General features: G+C 48.0%; 1 protein-coding gene across 2 annotated transcripts in view; it reads left to right on the top strand.

Annotated features, from left to right (window-relative positions):
• Positions 1-245: 245 nt before the first annotated feature.
• The window catches only part of FSTL4 (follistatin like 4), a 447,609-nt gene continuing 433,635 nt past the window's right edge, over positions 246-14,219 (top strand). The window contains exon 1 of one of the 2 annotated variants that reach the window (XM_025292703.3): positions 246-306. The gene's annotated coding sequence lies outside the window, so the exon portion shown is untranslated. Of the gene's footprint in view, positions 307-6,293; positions 6,687-14,219 lie in introns of those variants that run through there. The other variant, XM_006065073.4, reaches the window with a different exon arrangement.

Consider the following 14,219-nt stretch of genomic DNA (forward strand, 5'->3'; position numbering starts at 1 on the left):
TCAGTCTTTCACTAACCTGGGGTTCTTGGACAAATTAAGTGGGATAATGACAATATTAATAGACACTTATCTCCTATGGCGGGCTTCCCAGGTGGCACAGCGCAAGAGAATCTGTCTGCCAGTGCAGGAGACACAAGAGAACGTGGGCTCGATCCCTGGGTCAGGAAGATCCCCTGGAGTAAGAAATGGCAACCCACTCCAGTATCCTTGTCTGGAAAATTCCATGAAAAGAGGAAGGAGCCATACAGTCCATGGGGTCCCAGAAGCATCGGACATGACTGAGCACACATGCATGCATCTCCTATGGTGAGTGTCTGAAGCCAATCAAATCAGCTTTTATTTACATTTTAGCTTCTTTCTCATTTGGTATGTTTTCTACTCTAAGTAACAGAAAGCCAACTCAATCGGTTTAAGTCGTGAGGAAAATAGAAAACTAGAATTTAGGGCAGCCTCAGAGTTGGTTATTTTAGCAGCTCATTTCAGCAGGACGTGAAGGTCCTAGGTTCCTTCTGGTGTTCTGCCATCATTCATGGCCCACAAGGCTTCTCTCAGGGTCACAGGATGGTGGCCATGGGTCTGGGAGGCCCTGCAGGTCGTGAGGGTATCAAGAGAGAAAAGCAGTACTATCTCCTCTAGTGCACTTCTTTACCTCCCTAGCTGCCTTTCTTGCACCTCTCCTTGGCTCGCACAGGGTCCCTTGCTCACCCCTTGACCAGATTCCAGCAGGGAGAATGGGAGCTCCAAGACTGGCTTAGACTGTGCCGAACACAACTGACATTCCACAGACAGAGAAGAGAGAAAGACTATGTGTTTGGTTTTGACATGACAAGAGTTCATGGTGAGGACAAGTAAGTACACATACCAGTAGGTTCAGAACAAAAGGTTTTCTAGGCACTGGTGTGTAGAACATGACTTCTGAGATCTGGATTAGCTGCCACGAGTTTAGACACTCCGTGCCACTGATGCAGAATTGCGTCGTCATCATGAGGGCAGGCTGATCACATCCAAGCGCTGCCATTTGCCAGACAGATTGCCTGAGATAAGTTGTGTACCATCTCTAAGTTTAACTTACAAACTGGGGATGTTATGGAGTTAGCTGTTGGGAGAATTAGGTAAAACAACATATATGAGGATTAGGCCTAGTGCTCAGTGCATAGTTGGTAATCAATGAACATTCAGTGCTGGTCTGATGCAGTGATGGCCATGATGAGCTGATATGACCTTGTACTTCTCAACAGCTGACTAGTTGTTTTTCCTGCTTTCACTCTTCTATCAGCCAGTATCCCCTCTAGCCATCTATTTTCCATAGAGCATCCAGAGTGAGCTGTTAGAAACATATAGAAGATCATGTCATTCTCCTGCTCAAAACCCTCTCATGGCTCCCATTACACCTAAAATCAGACCGAAAGTCATTGTGCATCACAGCTTAGAGTGTCCATATGGTCTGGCTCTTGCCTAGCTCTCCGCCTTCTTCAGCAACATGACCCACATCCCTCTGCTTTGTTATGTTGGCCTGAATCACATCAAGCCTGATCCTACATCACATTTTTTATGCTTGTTGTGCCTTCAGCCTGAAAACTCTCCCCACTAAATCGTCTCACATCTTGTCCCCTCATTTATTCATGTCTGTGCTCTAAGCACCTCCTCAGAGAGATCTTTGGCATTTGCCCTCTTAAGAACAGTTACCACACTCACTCTGAGTTACTCTTCCTCTTAGCCTGGATTGTCTAGAACAGGGGTCCTCAAGCTCTTAGATCTAATGCCTGCAGATCTGAGATGGAGCTGATGCAATTATAATAGAAACAAAGTGCACAAAAAGTGTAACGTGCTTGAATCATCCTGAAACCATCACTCCCTCATGGTCGGTGGAAAAAGCTGTCTTCCCAAAACTGGTCCCTGTTGCCAAAAAGGTTGGGGACCACTGGTCTAGAAAACCACCTGAAACAAAAGCTCATGTGCTGATACTTGACTGAGGAGGGATACAGTCACAGGGAAGCAGGAACAAGGAAGAAGAAAGATAAAATACTGAATGGGCTGCAGCTCTGCAATCACTGTAGCTGAGGGCTTGGTCTCCAAGGATGTCTTGAGATGAGGCATAGAGCTCTCTGCATCTCTGTACAGACCATCCAGGGAAGGAAGTAAGACTTGATCTGCTGGCTCCCTCCTGTACCCCATCTCCCATTGGTCAGGTCCACCCACCCCTGAGGCAGAAACTCCCCACCCCGACTCCACCCCAACCTCTATGATGTAGTGAGTAGCCCCCCAGGTAGTCCCTGGGGAAGCCAGAGCTGCAGGGCTCCAGTCTGACCAATACCAGTATTCCTTTGTCAGTTATTGCCACACACAGGGCATCTTGATCTGAGCTGCTGGCAATAGCAGCAGAGGCACCTGGCTCTAAGAATGTGCGAATAGTACAGAGCAGTTGATCAGACCACTCTGGCCAGGAAGCAAGGCAAGTAGCCAAAGCCCTAGTGGAGGATAGGGGCAGAGAGGTCAGCATGCCTGCTCAGATTTCAGCAGTGTACAAACTAAGTCCAGCACCATCTGATACATCCTCATCCTGCATAGCTCTCTTCCTAACACTGAAGATGACCTGCCATAATATTGCATATTCATTTGAATGAAGCAGATATTCAAACAGATGAAATCTCCATAAGTAGGAGCTCATCTTTGCCAGTGATCCCCTTTTCAGATAGTCATGCTATTTACCATCCTCTACTAGTGAGCTGGAAAATGGGGTCATGACAAAAATATCCCTTGTGACTGAAGGAGGTTGGCCCCTCCCTTGGCTCTCCCACTGCGTTGCCTCTCTCACCTGGCTTTCTAATCCTAGTGCACACGCTGCTTTGTGGCCTGGAGGCCTGGCCTTCTCATCCCAGATGGTCCCTGTGCACATGGAATTCTGAGAGTAGCTGAGCATCATTTCCTCTTGTTATCCATGCCTTTCTTAGGCCCCTTGTACCATCAATCTAGGCCCTGGGAGTTCAGTGGGACTTTTGTCTCTGGAACAGTACTATGGTGAAGGGTTTTGGTTTTCAACTCCCTCTACTCTCTCCAGTCACAATTCCCTTTCCATCACTACATCTTCTCATTCATCCCACCTTCTTAATTAAAATTCCGACCCTACACCAATTCTTCATTGCCTTGAAAAATTTCCCAAATCAGTTTTCTCCTGAACGAATACCTTATCTCCATGCTGACTCCCTTTCTCCCTAAATCAGAGTTTAAAGTAATTATTTCTGAGTGTGATTTTAGGTCTAAGATTTTGAATTTGGTGCCTACACTGCCTTAACTTCTAGATGACAATGCATCATCACTTAAGAATTAATATTAGACTTAAGGAAAACCTTTCATGTCACAGCTTTAGATCAGAGTAGGCCTAACTTCTAGCAAAATAAAGGCATCAACTTGTAGAGTTGAAAATGCTCTCAGAAGCTCACTGAGTATGACTGCCTCCCCCTTCACCCTCTCCCAACCCCTTCTTAAGAGCTGAGGAAACAAGCCAAGGAAAGGTAGGATTCTTCCTGACTCGCACAGCCAGAGAGGGACAGAGGCAGGCCAGGGACCCGGTTTTTTTGCCTCTCTGACCAGGGCTCTCCTAAGATCTAGACTGCTGCTTCAATCAACTACATAGTTTGGTTTGAAGATTTACTAAGACATTTCTGGGGAGGGAGCAGAATGTTAAATTATGCAAGACAAGAAATACTGTTCCCTTCCTATTCCCACCTTCTAATGTGATCTCCTGGTCTGGCTTCTAACCAGTATTACTGGGGACTGTCTGATTTGCCCAGGGTGGACTTGACCCAAAGCCAGGGACAGAGTAACTTTTGGTAGAATCTGAGCCTTCTGATCCCCACAGCTGTGTGTCATCTCTGGGTATCTAATGTGCAGCTGCAATCTGAAATGACCTGTAGGAGACTCCATTATTTGGCAGCAGTTTTTGGTCATATGGTTGTGGTTTTGGTAAGATTAGAGACAGAAAAAAGTTTTAAAGCTGGCAAAGTAAAATCCCTAATACATATTGGGGATTTTAAAACTTCCTGATCTGGTAAAGAAACACACTGGTAAGTTTCTCTTTGTGTCTCTGAGTCTGCCTGGGGAGTAATCTGAATTTATGTTGCCTTTTAACTTTTTCCTTTCAAACTTACTGAATTGTATGATTTCAACATTTAAGCATCACAGTTGGCTACTGAGAATCATCAGTGTGCTCGCAAGTCCTGAAACAAGATTTCAGGCAAATTCTGAAATTCTATGTGTAAAATCTAGCCCATTTTCTAAGTTGGGGAGTATTATTAAACCAAGAATTGCCCTGAGAGGTGAAAGCATAGAGCAACTGAAAGAAGTGTCAAGGTCTGCTGGCGTCTGATGCTGCCTCCCTGAAGGCTTGTTTTATTTCGTCATTCACACTTCACCTTTTTTTATTCCAAGGTGACTTTTAATTCCAGTCTTATTTTATGCACAGTAGTCACAATAGCTCACTTCAGATGTTAGTATTATCTCTAAGGGATATTCTGAACATCTGATTTGCAGCAGCTACATTTCTCTGCTTCTGTGGGAAGTGGAGGAAGTTTATGGAAGTCCAGTCCCTGCATTAAAGGGAGCTATTTCTAATCTCGGTTGATCTACAGACCCTGACTTACATATGACCCTGAGTTATTAAAAAAACATACCCCAAGGCCTGCCTTGGTTATGTAATAGGGTCACTAGGCTGACTCAGGGACTTTGTGTTCAGAGCTGAGAACAGAAACTGGTTTTTCCAAACACCTCAAAGTCTGGGAAGGTGGCTGAACCCAGCCTCCAGGCTGTGGGGACTCCATCTTGACCACTGACTTCAGAGGGAGGCTCAACATGTTTCCAAACTTCCCAGCTTCCGTTTACGTGTCGTCCTCATCTTCTTTTTCCCACGATGAAAAGTGCTGTCCCTTTCCTGGTCTGGCTGCTGAGAGTCTGGCCTCAAGCCAGCCTTGGAGTTTCAGTCATGGGTGGCCTTGGCAAAGATTCATGGTCAATTCTGAGAGAGCATCATGCCTGCCAAGGCCAGGGGCATGGAACATGGAGCAGCCTTTATGCTTCTGAGGACAAACCATGGTATCCAAGGGAGAAGTCACAGCAGAGTGAGACCTGGAAGTCACCCAGATTTCCTCCAAGTCCTCATTTTACAGATAGGGAAACATACCAATAGCAGAAATACAAATGGCTCTGGGTTACAAGCTGAGTGATAATAGAGGGAGGGCTGCATCCCAGAACTAAACCTGTGTAAGGGGAGGGAACATGCTGGCCCATCCACTGCAATCTCCCCAGCACCTCCTACAGTGCCTGGTAGACACGAGACCCCTGTAGAAGGAACAAACAAATTTAAGAGCTCTTCTTCCATGTCAGTTTTGCTTCTCCTGATATTTAACTAACCTTAACAGCAGAAAAGCCCCTCTGTCCCTCCTCCAGGCCAGGAAAGATCACAGAGTCATGAATAAGACACTGTTCCCCCATGCCAGGGGATCACCTGCTGCCCACACAGCCAGAGCAGAATCCCCCCTCCACTCCTCAAAGTCTCCTGTCCATCAGGTAAGTAGTCTAGTTACCACCAGACTAGTCTGGCTGGAGTCTCCCTCCTAAGTCTGATGTCACCCTGGACCCACAGTAGGACCATTGGTGGGGGGTGGGGTGGGGTGGGGGGGTGGGGGCTAGTTGTTACAAAGTTTCCAGTTTATTTGGTACATATTACCAAGACTAGAGATCTTTAGGCCAATTAAAGAAAACAATATGATCACTGGGCTGTGGTCTCCAAAAGCTGTAGATGTTGAGAAGGGATCCAGAAAGGTTTCGGAGCCCCAGGCTTGGAGGCGAGGTCTGGGCCTCATGTCTGGTTCTAAGCTTAGGAGAAGAAAGGACCCTCCGGTCAGACCTTGGCCAGGCTAGGCAAACGTCACCCGGGACTGCTTCTGTATGCGTGTGATTTCGTAAGATTCTGCAGTGATAGAAGGCAGATTCAGAAAGAGAGGAAAACTTCGCTATTTGGCCGGTTGTTGGTGCTCAGCAAGGGGGAGTGTTATTTGACTTTGCCTCCAGTGACAGCTCTCTTGGTGCGGTGTACCGGCCCGCCTGAGCTGCACAAGCTATGGCAGCTGATTAAGAGCAGCCGAGCATCTTGAGAGCACAGCTTTCGGGAGCCCCGCCGGGAAAAGAGCCAGAGAAGAGGAGAGGAGGGGTGTTTTGGGGGCGGCCGGTGGGAGGGCTCGTTGCCTGCAGGGATCCACAGAGCCAGCGAGGGGAGCTCACCCCCTCCCTCTGCGGCTGCAGAGATCGCACCGGAGCGCCGGAGCCCTCCCAGCCCGAGTGCGCGCCCGGCTGCTCCGTGCACCTGCCACGGGCCCCGCGCGGGTCTGAGCTGCGGGCTGGCGGCGCGCACAGGTGGCGGCGATTGGGCAGGCGGGGCCGGGAGGGTGACGTCACGGGCTCCGGTCCCGGCGGCAGAAATAGGGCAGCCGCCGCGGCGGTGCTACAGCAGCGGGCAGCGGCGGCTCAGAGAGCTGGAGCCGCGACAGCCCTCCAGCGCGCCGAGGACCCGCTGACAGCCAGGGAGACCGACCGAAGGACACGGGGTCGGGTCGCCGCTGCCACCACGGGGCGCTCCCTCCTGCCCGCCGAGTCCGGCCACCTGGTCTTCCTCTCGGCCCCGGCCGCCTCAGGTACGCGGCGCAGCTTCGGAGCGGTCGTGGGGAGGGTGCCAAGCCGCCACCGCCGCCAGCCGGTCCCCCTGCACCCCGTTGGGATCCGTGCGCCCGCGGCCACGCGTTTGCCTGCAGGGCCCGGCTGGGTGCTTGCTTGCCCTCACCGCCGCTCCGGGTGAGCTAAGTTTGCCCGCCTGCGGGGAGGCGGGCACGGGACCCCCGCACCCGGGCTAGGCAGGTGCCAGGGGCCAGGACTCGGGGTAAAGGCTGGGGCGCCGAGGCATGTAGCAAGTCTGCAATGGGGACCAGAGTGACCGGGCTGGCGCGGAGCACCGCGCAGAACCACTCGGGCCGAGCCCGCAGCGGGCGCCGGGCTCCGAGTCCCTGCAGGTGCGGATCTTGGGCTCTGGATCTCCAGCGGCCTCGGGGAGCGCGGTTGCACCTGGGCTCGGATTTGTGCCCTTGACCCGGGGCTGGGGCGTGGGGCGTGGGGCGCGCGTCCTCACTACCTCTTTTCTCCAGCTTTGCGGGGAAACTTGGCACCTGCTCGCTGCAGCTCAAAGGGCCCGCGGCGCCCGGGCCTGGCCCTCATAACCCGGAGGGCCGCCGCGTCCAGACCGAGCGCATGGCCTCCGCGGAGGAGGTGGGGAAAGACCCGGGGCCCCGCTCGGCTCGGGCAGCCCGCTACTCCCCTTCCGCTCGGCCGGTCGCTGTTCCAAGCAAGCGCCGGTGTTACTTGCTGGGGAGTCAGTAGCAAGCAGTTTGTTTAGGGGATGTTCAAGCACCGCGCTTGGTCCTAAGAGCTTGTAATATGGGTGATCTCCCGCCCGTCTTTGCGCCAGCACAAAACGTGTTCCAAGTTTCGGGGGTACCTAGGCGACTCGAGCAGAGCGCGCTCTGCTTTGGGAGCGCGTGTCCCCTGGAGTTTAGGGAGGAGAGCTTGGCGCGAGCCTTCGGGGCTGCCTTCAGCTGACAAAGCGGTGCCCCGAGCGCCTTCGTTTGAGGCCTGCCACCTGAGGACTTCGGCACCTACCCCTCCGGCAGGAGCAGAAACCTGCTGGAAGCAGTAGGGTTTCTCACCATGCCCGGAACGTAGCGAGCATCCCGTGCCGCTTGTCCGTCTATGTAAGCTCCTGGGGACAAGGCAGCGTTGGGCCGCCTAGGTCTGCGTCTAGCCCAGAGTTGGTCCCCCGTGCGCTGTCCAGCAGACCTCGCTCCTGATCCCTGTCGCCGACATTGATGAATAGCGCTTCCGCAGCCTCGCCACCGCTTCCCTCTAGGTGTCGCTTCCGCCGAGCGGAAAACAACGCCAGTAGCTTTGGTCTGTTCCCTTCGTGAATTTGTAGCAAACCTGTGCACCAGAAATTGTACTAGATGGTCCCCTGAGACACAGACGTCCGTCCACATTCTCTGGGTCAAACAGAATTTTAGTAGGACGTGACACTAAAAATGTGCACCCTAAAATGTGCCCATTTCACGATCCATGAGGAGAGAAAAGGGGTCAGGTAGAAATTCGGACTTTTCTGGAAAGTCTCAAATTATTTTCCTACCATCAGGGTTAGGGGAAAGCGAGAGATGACTTAATCCTGGAATGATCCAGACAGGCCGTGGGTCTGGGCAATGGTCAGGTGGATCTGCTCACCTGGGAAGTACACGTCAGGGGAGTGAGGGATGTGGCATCTCTGACCCCAGAGGCCCAGCAGCCCTTAGGCAGTAGCTCTCATGGAAGACCTGAGCTGATGCCCTACAGGGCCATGTCTGCTTCCCATCTTAGTTTTGTGAGAAGACACTGCAGCATTACTAGATTATTTCTGTTTAAACACACTCAGATGAATGTTCACTTTCTTCCCATCCTGTATAAAAAAAGACAGCCCTCTCTCCAAAGACTTCAGACAGAGCAAAGGTCAGTGCAAGAAAATAGTTTTTGATGTAATGAATATGAATTGCTTAATAAAAGTGACAGTGGATTTTCCTCTCTTCAATTTTTTTGCCCACCTTCTATTATTGTTAATTCCAGGAAGGTTTCCCCCCTCCCCTCTAAGAGAGAGGCAGCTTGTTTTGGGTATGGGGAGAACCTTTATCCCTTTGGCTGTGTCCTGGAGGTAGTTAAGGGAGGGATAGATTGAATTTTCCTACCTTGATCTGCCAGTCATTTAGGATTCTTCTCCTCCTAAGGGCTACAGGCTTCCCCCCACCCTCACACCCTGCTCCCCACCCCTTTAGTGATCTTCATGATGTGATCTTTTGTTTGACAACATTATATTTCAGAAATTGGCACTGACTAGTCAGGATTTCCTAAAAATCTCCTTAATTGCTACTTTGCCTTTTTTGGTATTTTTTTTGCAAACTCAACCTTCTTGTGATGCTGTGTGCTTACTAGTTAATCAAATTAGGCAGTCATTTCAAGAGCACATCTTTGCTTACATTTTCTATCTTGGTGCATAACACAAGGCATACAACTTCAAGTAAAACACAACTACAGTGGAGAGAACTTGGTACTCCAGAAGTATAATCTGAATGTTGAGGCTTCTGTATGTTAGCTTCATAGTAAATAGGAGTGTCATAGGTTTACACATAGGCTAATTTAGATATCAAATTTATCAAATGTAGGAACAATTAACCAAAGAGACAGAGTAGATAATTACTGGGGAATGCAATATAACTTCATTATGGCTTGCTTCATTGTTGCCTTCATATGTTTCCATGCCTAATTTCCTTGGATTGGTATTCTAGAAACTAGGAAGTTTGAGCCCCTCTCTTTTTTCCTAAAAGACTCACCAATCAAAACTGCAGTCTTAAGCCTTGCAAAAGAAATTAGCAGATAGCTTCCTGGTTTTAGTTTGGGCTTTTGATGTGTTTTTTTTTCTTTGAACATGGGGCAAGCATGCAGAGAGAACTGTAGGATTTTGGTGTGTGCTGCTGACTGCCAACATCACATGTGTAAAAGGCAGTGCACCTAAAAGCAGTTGGCTAGAGCATACACTTTTCAATTAGGATGGAAATTCAGGAGGCTCGAAGTCACAAACCTTACCGTCCTCTTCAAGGCTGGATGGTGTTGCTCAGTTCTGCCAAATGATCTTTGTAATTTCTGGTCCTGTCTGTGACAAAGAGGAGCCGTTTCTGCGTGACTACTCCATAATGTCTGGACTGGTAATGTCACCATATTCTGAGAGAAAAGACAAGAGAGAACAAACCAGGGAATAATCTCCCCCAGAGCTCTGAGGGTCAGAATTCTTCCCAAATTCTTCCCAAACAGGGCTGGATCCTGGAGAAGGAAAGAGAAGTTTGTGTTTATGTTGGGGTGCTTCTCTCTGGCCTCTGACCCTGTTCAGTAAAGACAGGTTGCATGCCACTGTATGTTCTCTGGGGGTGCAGATTTGGAGTTTACGTATTCATATCTATTTCTCCCTGACCATTTGCCTTCTTTGGTCATGGTTTTTCCACTTTCTTCAGAAAGCAAGTCAGTATTTGGAATGTTACCTCTATAATTTTAAATACAAATAAATAATAGTACAGCTATCAGCTTATAACACCAGGAAATCTGTGGTTTTCACAGCAAGGTGAAATAGCAAGATGAAATAGGGCTCATCCATAACTTAAAAAAAAGCAAAATTAGTCTGTCTAATGCATACATATTCCATATGTAAATTTAAGATGATATAAGAAACAAAGCAGTTGCCTGGGGGGTCAGGATGCTCCAGTGTTAGTCTAGGTCTGGCCACTGAGTTGGCTTTATATATTGGGTGAATCTTTCCGCCTTCCAGGCCTTTGGTGCCTGTCTAATCAGGGCCAGCCTGGTGCCTGATTCTCTTGAGCATGTGGAAACATGAGGCTCAGGTGGGAAACCCCAGAGGAAGCAGTGAAGCACTTTCCTTGGAAACGAGATGTCTTAAATATCAAGTGATTGTGTTTTATAAGTTGTTTGAAAGGAGAAATAGTCCCAGATCTTTTATGAGAACAATCTCAGGTAGATTTATAACCAATCTTGGGACTCTAGCATGGATTGGATGAAGCTTATAAACCTAAAGTGATTTCAATAGGAGCTCTAGGTTGAAAAAGAGGGTTTGTGACCTTATTGGTGATACCTTCCTACTTCTATGATGGGGAGATTCTTGTTGTATGTTCTTCTGTCTGAGGGCCAGTAGCACTATTTGAATTTGAGGAGTAGTTAATCTTTCAACAGATCCTCTTTCCTCAAAGTGAACATCTACAAGGCTGACTGGCATTGTCAGTGAGCTGAAGGGCACCCCTGCTGCCTGGCATCCTTTGCATCTCCTCATGGTTTTTTTTATTTCAGCCACATTCGTTCTAGGCCAATAAAGACAGCAGTGATGAGGGCTGAGGAGGAGAGTGCTGTGTGGCCCCATCACAGATGGAGTGTGGGGCAGGGGGCAGCTTGACTTCCCCCTCACTCTGTTCCTCTGGCCTTGCTGGAGCCATGGAAGCTGGAGGAACAGGGTCTCGGCATCTTTCACAGGGGAGACTTGGGGCTCAGGGCCTCCGATCTTGTTCTACGTAGATGTTTCCCCATCATACTAAAAACTCCCATTCATCCAAATGAAATATTGCTAAGTATCAAGAGGCCTCAGTGGACAAGGTCTGAATATAGATCCGTGTCCCCCTGGCTGGCTTGGAGTCCCAGCTCTGTCATTTATTTGCCGCATGGCCTTGGCAGGGTGCTTAACCCTCTCTGTGACCCATCTCCTCTGTTATTTAACTAGGAGCTAGTCCTTGCCCTCTTCATGGAATAGCAGTGAGGGTTATGAGTTAGTACCTATAAAGCATTTAGAACAGTGCCTGACACATAGTAATTGCTATATAAGTGTTAACCAAATAGATAATCTCTATTTGGTTATTAGACAGATCATCAAAATTGATTTAGACCCAGTATTAATTCTTTTTTTTATGAACTGAACTGTCATAAAACTTGAGTTGTAAATTTTAATGCTGTTGCTGCTGTAGATAGAATGAATTGTCAATCACCCTGAGTATAAAATGACATCTCAGACGCATCCGCTGTGCAAATGAAGTTTGATCTGGTGGTGGCCAAGCTGAAATAAACTTTACAGAGAGGCTGCTGCTAAGTCGCTTCAGTCGTTTATGACTCTGTGCGACCCAATAGACGGCAACCCACCAGGCTCCCTCCTCCCTGGGATTCTCCAGGCAAGAACACTGGAGTGGGTTGCCATTTCCTTCTCCAATGCATGAAAGTGAAAAATGAAAGTGAAGTCGCTCAGTCGTGTCTGACTCTTAGCACCCCCATGGACTGTAGCTCACCAGGCTCTTCCATCCATGGGATTTTCCAGGCAAGAGTACTACCTAGGAATATTTCAGGAGTTGGCCTGGCTCATGTTTCCCTGTCATCCAGTAAAATCCGAGGGGAACCTCAACACGATCTAGAAAAACCAGAGACGATTCCAAGTACAGCAATGCTGCAGCTCAGGTTGCTGAAACACAGCTCAGGGCAGCTGGGTAATGTCAGAGGTCTGAATACACCCTCTTAAATGAAGTGATTTGGCGCTTTCCAAAACAATTGAAATGAACAGAATTTATTCTGATGCTATCCATTAATAATAAAACATCCAAAATAATTGGTCTTGGATTACTAGACAAATTGAAAACTAAATACTTGATATTGTGGCTTGAATATTTTATAACTCCAGGAATTGACATCTGTAAGTTATCTAGAGTAAGTTTTGACTATCTTGCTATTTTTTGGTTTATTTAGGCTTGAAGGCGTGAAAAGGGAGACAGGACCTTTGATATGTATGCTTACTCCATGAGCACTGTGTGTGTGATGGTGGATAAATAGGGAAGGATGAATAAAAGTAGAGTGGGAAGCAGTGTCTTTCTCATTCCAGCTTGAATTACTGTTGCTTGTTTGAAGAAAAAAAATTCCAAAAACTGAGTAGCTGCTTTCTGCAGTTTCTGGAACATGGCTCTGTGTTCAGAGGAGAATAATTTATGGAGAGTAGGGTGTTACCCTATTTACTTTTAGAAAAATTGGTTGCAGTTAGGGAAAGTCATTTTTATTCTCTTTTAGTCCTGAATGTGATTTTTTTCCCTCCTCTCCCTCCCTGTAAGAACACACACCCTAGCTCGAGCCCCGGATGGGGAACATAGTGCTGGGTGGCTGCTGATAACGCTGCAGCCTTCTCCCAGGTAGCCGCTGTACCGGTTCCACTTTGCTCTGCCTTCTTCAGAGGTGGGAGCTCGTGCAGATGGCGCTGAGACCACGACTGTCACATCGTATTTACTGGCCACCCAGACTCTTTCCCCGGTAGTTCCAGCTTTCCCTACAGATGTCCAAGATGAATGGCTGAAGAAACATAGGTAGGAGTAGGAGCCTGTGGACTCCTTAAAAAAAAAAAAGATACCTTCCCTTAAAAGATAGTCATAACTTATAACCTCACCTCTCATAGGTCAGTGTTACATGCCCACAAGTTTCAGTCTAGCTCCTCATTGCTGTGGGCATTTCTGTCTCAAGTTGGGGACATAAAGCAAGTCTGGAACGGCAGCTTTATTGGGGTGTGGAAGGCAGCCAAAGGAAGCCTGGAAGGTAGCAGGCAGTGCACTTGTTTGGCAGCCCTGGCAGCAGCTCTAGTGATCATTTGATCCCTCTCCTTGTGTAGCACAGGGATCCTTCTAAGCTGTTGGCTTTGGGGGTGAGCATGGGTGGATCCTTCAAACAGGCTGTAAGGTCTCTCAAGCAGCTCATCATCTCTGACTCGGACACCTGCTCTGGACCAGCCCTGAGCCACCTCACAGTGGGTGCTGGCCTCCAAGGCACTTTGTGTTTTCATCTCTGCAGCCATGAGCACGAGGCAGTGTGGACCACGTGCAATTAAGCACTAAATTGTGTGGTGCTCACAGAAATCAATAACCCTTAAAGTTTCCTTGGGTAAGAGTTGTAAATACTGCATGATGAGCTCTATCTGGCTATGTTTCTCAGAGATACTGAAATTAAGGCTGGAATATGTTCACAGTGGAAACCTTAAAAAGGACAGCTAATTGGACAAATGCACCAGTCTGTGTCTTTGTCCTCTTAACACAATGCCCAGCATATATTAGGACGTTGAATTTTTATTACAGCTGATCCTTTGTGTTTTTTTCATCCATGTAATTCTTTTATTACTTTCAATTGCCCATTTCTTGTCCTCTAGTATTTTAGACAATACTAAAGAGAGTCTCATAAAACATCTTAAATGTTACTGAAATCCTGTTATCTGGTGGATGCTTGAATTCTACTACAAGAAGGTTTGGTCTTAGAACAGAAATGAAAATAGTAGACCCCTTAATGTTTTGAAGTTCACTGTCTTGTTAACTGAGTCCTCAGCTACAAACAGGAATACTACAGATTTAACATGATTTCTCACCAGTGCTTACTGTGTGCCCAACTGCAAATGCTGTCTGCAGAAACTGAAGCATGGACACATGGTAACCTATCAGTGGTGTCTCAGCCTTTCCACCCTCACTTGTCCTTACAGATGTAGTGACAGGTATATTTCAAGTGGGTTTCTGCATACCAGTCAGCATTTAGAGTTTTTACTG

This window comes from Bubalus bubalis, chromosome 9, assembly GCF_019923935.1.
Source record: "Bubalus bubalis isolate 160015118507 breed Murrah chromosome 9, NDDB_SH_1, whole genome shotgun sequence".
Taxonomy (NCBI): Eukaryota; Metazoa; Chordata; class Mammalia; order Artiodactyla; family Bovidae; genus Bubalus; species Bubalus bubalis.